Source organism: Vulpes vulpes, chromosome 2 (assembly GCF_048418805.1).
Source record: "Vulpes vulpes isolate BD-2025 chromosome 2, VulVul3, whole genome shotgun sequence".
Lineage (NCBI taxonomy): Eukaryota > Metazoa > Chordata > Mammalia > Carnivora > Canidae > Vulpes > Vulpes vulpes.
This window is the reverse complement of record NC_132781.1, coordinates 88,801,643-88,807,642: the sequence shown is the minus strand read 5'-3', so window position 1 is coordinate 88,807,642 and position 6,000 is coordinate 88,801,643. Positions and strand designations below refer to the sequence as shown.

General features: G+C 44.6%; 1 long non-coding RNA gene across 1 annotated transcript in view; it reads right to left on the bottom strand.

Moving 5' to 3' along the window:
- Window positions 1–812: 812 nt before the first annotated feature.
- Window positions 813–6,000, bottom strand: part of LOC140597901 (uncharacterized) — a 37,585-nt gene continuing 32,397 nt past the window's right edge. Inside the window, exon 3 of the long non-coding RNA XR_011999910.1 lies at window positions 813–1,443. This is a non-coding gene — a long non-coding RNA (uncharacterized lncRNA). The remainder of the gene's footprint in view (window positions 1,444–6,000) is intronic.

Genomic DNA, 6,000 nt, shown 5'->3' with positions numbered 1-6,000 from the left:
TCCACATCCAGGAGAAAAAATCTACAGGGCTGCAGAGAAAAGCAGGGCTATTTGAACAGGCAGAAACATGGTAAATTAAGCTCCTCTTCCTGCCTCAAACAGCTTGAAGGTCATGGTGATGACAGCCCTTCAGAAACTCAATCCAAACAGTCTTTCTTTTTTTTTTTTCCAGACCAATTCCTAGTAAGTTGCAGGAGATTTCAACATCTTTCATGATTACTAACTGAAGACGCCATCTTGAACGTAGCTTGCAATGCCAGGAACGTGGTTTGGGTCTCGGCCCAGTGCAGTTTTTCCCAGAGCTATCATAAGGAAGTAGTCATGAAACAAAATGAATCTATGGTTGAAAACTGCAGAGCTGACCCACAATATTTTTAATGTGTGGAACTAGCTGGCAAGCTGAGAGCCCGAGAAAACAAAAAGAGCTGCTGGCTTCTTTGAAATGCCCAGATCCTCAAAGTGTGGCTTTTCCTTCATGCTATTAGATGGGTTCCAATGGGCAGAGGGTCAAGCTAGGCACTTCCAGCGGGGGGTGGGGGGGTGGGGGGATGTTGGCAGACACAGGGTTTGGCCTTGACAGCTTCATTTAGAGGAGAAGGGGTGAGCCAGGGAAGGATGGGTGGAATGAGAAGGCCACAGCCTGTCCTTGCCTGGGTGTGGCGCCTCGGAGCTTGGCTGCCTTGTCCACTCCCACGCCTTCCATTCCCTGAAACAACTCTGTGATGTCGGCATGTTTCTCCATTTTCCATATGGAGAAGATAAGGTTTGCTAAGTTACCTGGTGGAGTAGAATTCAAGCTTAGCTACTTTCAGTTTACGCTTTATTTATTTATTTATTTATTTATTTATTTATTTATTGCATTGATAATACTTTCACGAGGTTCAAAATCCAAAATGTGCTTAGGGAGGGAGTGAAAAGTTTCTCCAGGTCCTAGGCTCCCAGCTCCCCTCCAAAGAGATGATTGGTACTGTGCATTTCTTACGTGTGCTCCTAAAGAGCTTTTATACATATGTCTTTGCTTTTCTTTATTAGACAGATGATAGTTTACTGTATATACTATTTGTCTATTCTGACTGAAACTAAGCTCTTAAAAAAAGAATGATTTCCCACTATAAAATTTAATAAACTAAAGATAAATGGAAAGAATAAAATATCAACTCTTGTCCTAATTCCCAGAGGCCACTGCTGCTGGCGGTTTGGTACCTTACTCTAGGCTTTCACATAGCTCTTGTACCACAGTGCTCCTCTTTGGACAGAATTAGGGACAGAAAGGCAATAGGAAGAAGAGAAGAAGAACTAGAAGCATATAACTTGTCCAGAGTGTGTGGGTGTCATGGGGGCCAGAAGACATCGGTCCAGAGAGGCAGTGAATGTTCATTCATTCCTTTGAGAGAACTTTTTCCTTTTTGAGTTCCAAGTATTTGCTCTGTGGGAATACAGATCCTATAATAAAACAGAGAGTAGCGGGGAAATAAATCAACATACGATTTCAATACTGTGTGATAAGTGTTAAAACAACAGGAAGCCTGGGGAGCTGAAGAAACCAGATGATAGGACGGGTGGCAGGGCTGGCTCCCCAGGAATGACACGTGAGCTGAACCTTGACCCCTCACTTGCAGGGGTCAGGCCAGGTGATGAGCAAAGGAGGCATTCTCACGAAGAAAGGGATTGCAGCATTAGAGATTACAACAGGAATGGCAAAAGACAGGAAGGGACAGTGTGGAATATGAAAGGAATTTTGGCTTTATCTTGAGGTAGCATGAAGCTCTTGGAAGTCTCAATGCAGGAAACTGATGAAACTGGATTTGCACTCTGACAGTGGCCAACTGTGGCTGCTGGTTGAAAATATATCAGCAGCAGCCATGGAGGAGGGGAGTCTAGAGACTGGAAAATTAGGGCACTGCAGCACATTCACAGGTGAGAGAAGATGGTGGCATGAACAAACACTGTGGTGACCCTAAGGATGAAGGGACTTGGACGGGTTCTAAAGAGGTTATGGATGTAGATTTGGTGACTGGGGATAAAATAGCTCCCAGAGTGAGACTTGAACATTTCTTGACTCAAAATTCTGCTCTGGCTCAACATTTTTCTACAAAAATGCTTAGGCTTCTGAGGTTGGCATGCAGATCCTCAGGGACATCATTTCAACCTTCCTTTATAACTTTCTCTTTCTTCATCTCTCTCCAACTTCTACTTGAGACATAGTGGAATGCTGGTCCCTCCTTTTGCCCAACAGGTGGGTCCTTCTCCACCCATCTCCCTCTGATCTCATCCTTCAAGCCCAGTTCAGTGTCATCTCCAAAAAGCCTTCCAGACCTGCCCTTCCCTTCTCCCCTCTAGTCATTTGGAACTAATCTAGGATCCACTAGCACTTTGCTTCTCCATCTACTGAAACACCACATTCTACATGTCTGTTTTTGCAGAAGTATCTTCTCCACACTACAAAGTTAAAGGCTTCTTGAAGACAGGGACAACAACCCTCTTGGAAACTCAAAGAGTGTCTGTTCAATTGGAATTAACACTCACTGGGAAAGTTCAGAGTCAACACTTGTAAAGTAAAGGAGAAGCAGTCAGGCACAGGGGATCTATTTGGGTAAATGGAATCAGACTTACAGGAAGGGCCCAGACACAGGTAGGATAGGCAAGAGCATAGTTAATGTGAGAGTCACGATCTCAGGCCCAGGACAGAGCCTGATGCCCTGGTTTTCGGTTCCCTCTTCTGTTAAGAAGCAGACATCCAAACATTAGTAGACCGTGAAAAGAGCAGGACCAGGGGACAAGGTCTTTGGGAGGTGTTTGGAGTCAGACTCCAGCCCCATGGTTTCATGAAATGCTTTGCTGGCATTCAATAACTTGCCATCCCCTTCTCAGAATAAGAACATGCTTTTTTCTCTTACTCTCCTTGAGATCTTACTGTCAACTTCTGTGACTTAGAGGAGCCTACAGCGACCACATGTCAGGCTGCCACTGCCAGGGGCTCCTATAACTCAGCCTCAAAGCAACTCTTTCTAGCTCATCATTAAAAAAAAAAAAAAATCAGAGTGAAGGGTATGGGAGAGGAAGTATCCTGAGGACATTCCTAGATTCAGCAAGGTGCAATGCTTTGGATGCCACCTTATATGCAGGTCTTCAGAGTCCAAGGTATAAGTTCTCCCTAGATTGCACCCTCTGATTGAAAGAATGAATGACTAAACAGGAGAAAAAATAAGTTGCACAAGATTGTCTCTAAAATATAAGAAGAGAAGGCAGGTTTGGGAGCCCCATTCTAAGACTAAACGCATTCTAGATAAGAAGTCTAAACAGGTTCCAGGAACCCTGCCTCTGGAGGTGTAAGGAACTACAGACCAGCTGGAGAATTTTGGAACCTTCCATGCATGTTACTTGGCCATCTACAGAGCATCCCTGGCTGGAGCCCCTCCCTCTGCATGTGATGTGCTGGGCTATGGGAAAAATAGGAGAGGAAAGGAGAGTGACAGTAGAAAACTTGAGAGAAAAAAGCAAAGGGCAAGAAGGGCTTCAATGCAGTTTGAAGTTGCTCAGTAATGGAGAAGAGGAAGACCACTGTAAGAACTACCCATGTTTTAGCCTCTCATTTATCCACTCATTCAAGCACTTAGTAAGGCACAGACATCAGAGGTGACACAGACCAACCCACAGAGCCATAATACAAATGCCATAACAAAGGTGGAAAAGGCCTTTGCAGAATTTCCAGTCAAGAGCTTTTAACTCTGGTGGAAGAGATCAGGGAAGATGGCACCATGATTGAGCTTTGAAGAATGGGCAAACATTTGATCTGAAGAAGCTGAGGGTGAAGAGATCAGAAGAAAGGAGACTGGTAAGGAGCCAAAGCAACAGTCTATGAAAGAGGTTACAGCATTAAGGCAGGAAGAATAGAAACTAGGGGATGGAGACCTTGTTTGGGAACTTTTAGCCTTTTCTGAACCAAGGCATCCAAATAAGACTCAAGAGATGAGTGTTGCCCAGGCAGAACTTGAGATGGTAGAAATGGGCCCTGAATGAGGAGGAGGGGGATTTTGTAGTGTCCAATACACTGTGGGGGATGTCCTGCAAGTTTAGCACATCACACATGGCCAGTAGGGTAGCTTGGGGGTTGGGAAACTCCACCACAGACCCCCAGACTCTCCTCTCAGATTCAGAGGCAGGACAGGGCAGAGGCTGAAACACACATGAACCCCCACAGCCCTGTGAAACCTGCCCCTGAGCTTTGTCCACAGCCACTCCTCCCCAACGCTGTGTGAATACTGGCCTGGCCCAAATATGTTAGGTTAGCTGCTCAAGGCCTCCCTGCTTCTAGGAAGTAGAAGTCAGTTTTGAGCTCAGGCTAGAGTCTAATGGTATAGTTGATACTCTTTCCACATACCTACACCTTCTGATCAGAGCAGGGGAGGCAGACAGGGGAAGAGGCGGGGCAGCAAGCCTGCAGCCAGTCAATTCGCTCTGGTGACTGTGCGCAAATTATTCACCTTTCCTAAACCTCAGATCAAGCACTTGTAAAAAAAAAAAATAATAATGACAACCACTTCAAAAGGTTGTTTTTATATTTAAATTATTTTTTAAATAGAAGAGAAAAAATACAGATAGCCTATCATACATCCTGGTGTGCTGTAGACCCTCAATTAAATTTAGCTCACTCCTACTTGCTTTTCTGCTTCCGACATTCTCAGTACCTTCTTTGAAAGAGCATGGAGGAAGAAGGGGAGGGTCCAGTCCCAGAGACCAGAGAATTCTTCACAGGTGAAGAGGATGGGAACCTGGGCAAGAGCCAGATTGTTGCTAAGGGCCATGTTGACAGTTGAGGCAGAGTGGGACCATACATCAATCAAACAACTGTGGTCACTGAGCCTCTTTCATGTGCCTCTGAAACTCTGGCCATGTAGGAGGACATTTGCCTGGAAGGGGTATCTACCTGGAAGGAGCTCACACTTTGACAGGGAGGCTAAATGCAAACAAATAACTGCTGGGATAAGGAACCTTAGGAGAGAAAGGGGCTCCCATCAAGAAGGTGAATTGAAGACTCAGAAATGAGAAGGGATCCAGAGCACAGGACAGATGAGAAAAGGAACACTCTCTTTACTGCAAGAAAGAGAAGCAGGAGAGGACGTGGCAATGCCTGGACTGCAGGATTGGGGCCTGGGGACTGAGGATGCCTCCAATCTGATGGCTTCTCTGTTTAATTTTTTTTTATTTTATTTATTTATGATAGGCACACAGTGAGAGAGAGAGAGAGGGGCAGAGACACAGGCAGAGGGAGAAGCAGGCTCCATGCACCGGGAGCCTGACGTGGGATTCGATCCCGAGCCTTCAGGATCGCGCCCCGGGCCAAAGGCAGGCGCCAAACCGCTGCGCCACCCAGGGATCCCGGCTTCTCTGTTTATAGTGTTCACTTTTCTCTAGCTCAGGGTAGGCTCCTTTTTGTTACTTTGGTTGCTGCTTGAGCCCATTCATCCACTTTACTGCACAAAGTTGTAGCTGATCATTGATTGCTTTCAATGAATAGACCTTTCAGTGCATTTCTTGCATGGATGTACCACTGTTTACCCATTCTGTTGTCAGCGGACATTTGTGTTCTTCACAGTCTTGGGAGATTTCAAATAATGTGATGTACATTCATAGACATCTTTTTAATTTCTGTGAGCATATTTCAGGGCAGAGTATATATTTAGAAGTAGAATTGCTGAGTCACAGGGTACAAGTATTTTCAATTTTAGGAGACAGTGCCACAGTTTCCCAAAATGATTGTTGTGATTTACTTCCACCAGTATTGCATAAAATTTTCCATCCTGGAAAAGTCAGTTTCTAAAATTTTAGCCATTCTGATGAGTGAGTAATGGTATATCATTGTGATTTAAACTTTTATTTCTCTAATTACTAATGAGGTTGAGCATCATCTCAAATGTTTATTGACCATCTGAATTTCTGTTTCTGTAAAGTTCAGTCTCTTGACAATTTTTCTGTTGGGTTATCTGTCTTTTTCTTATT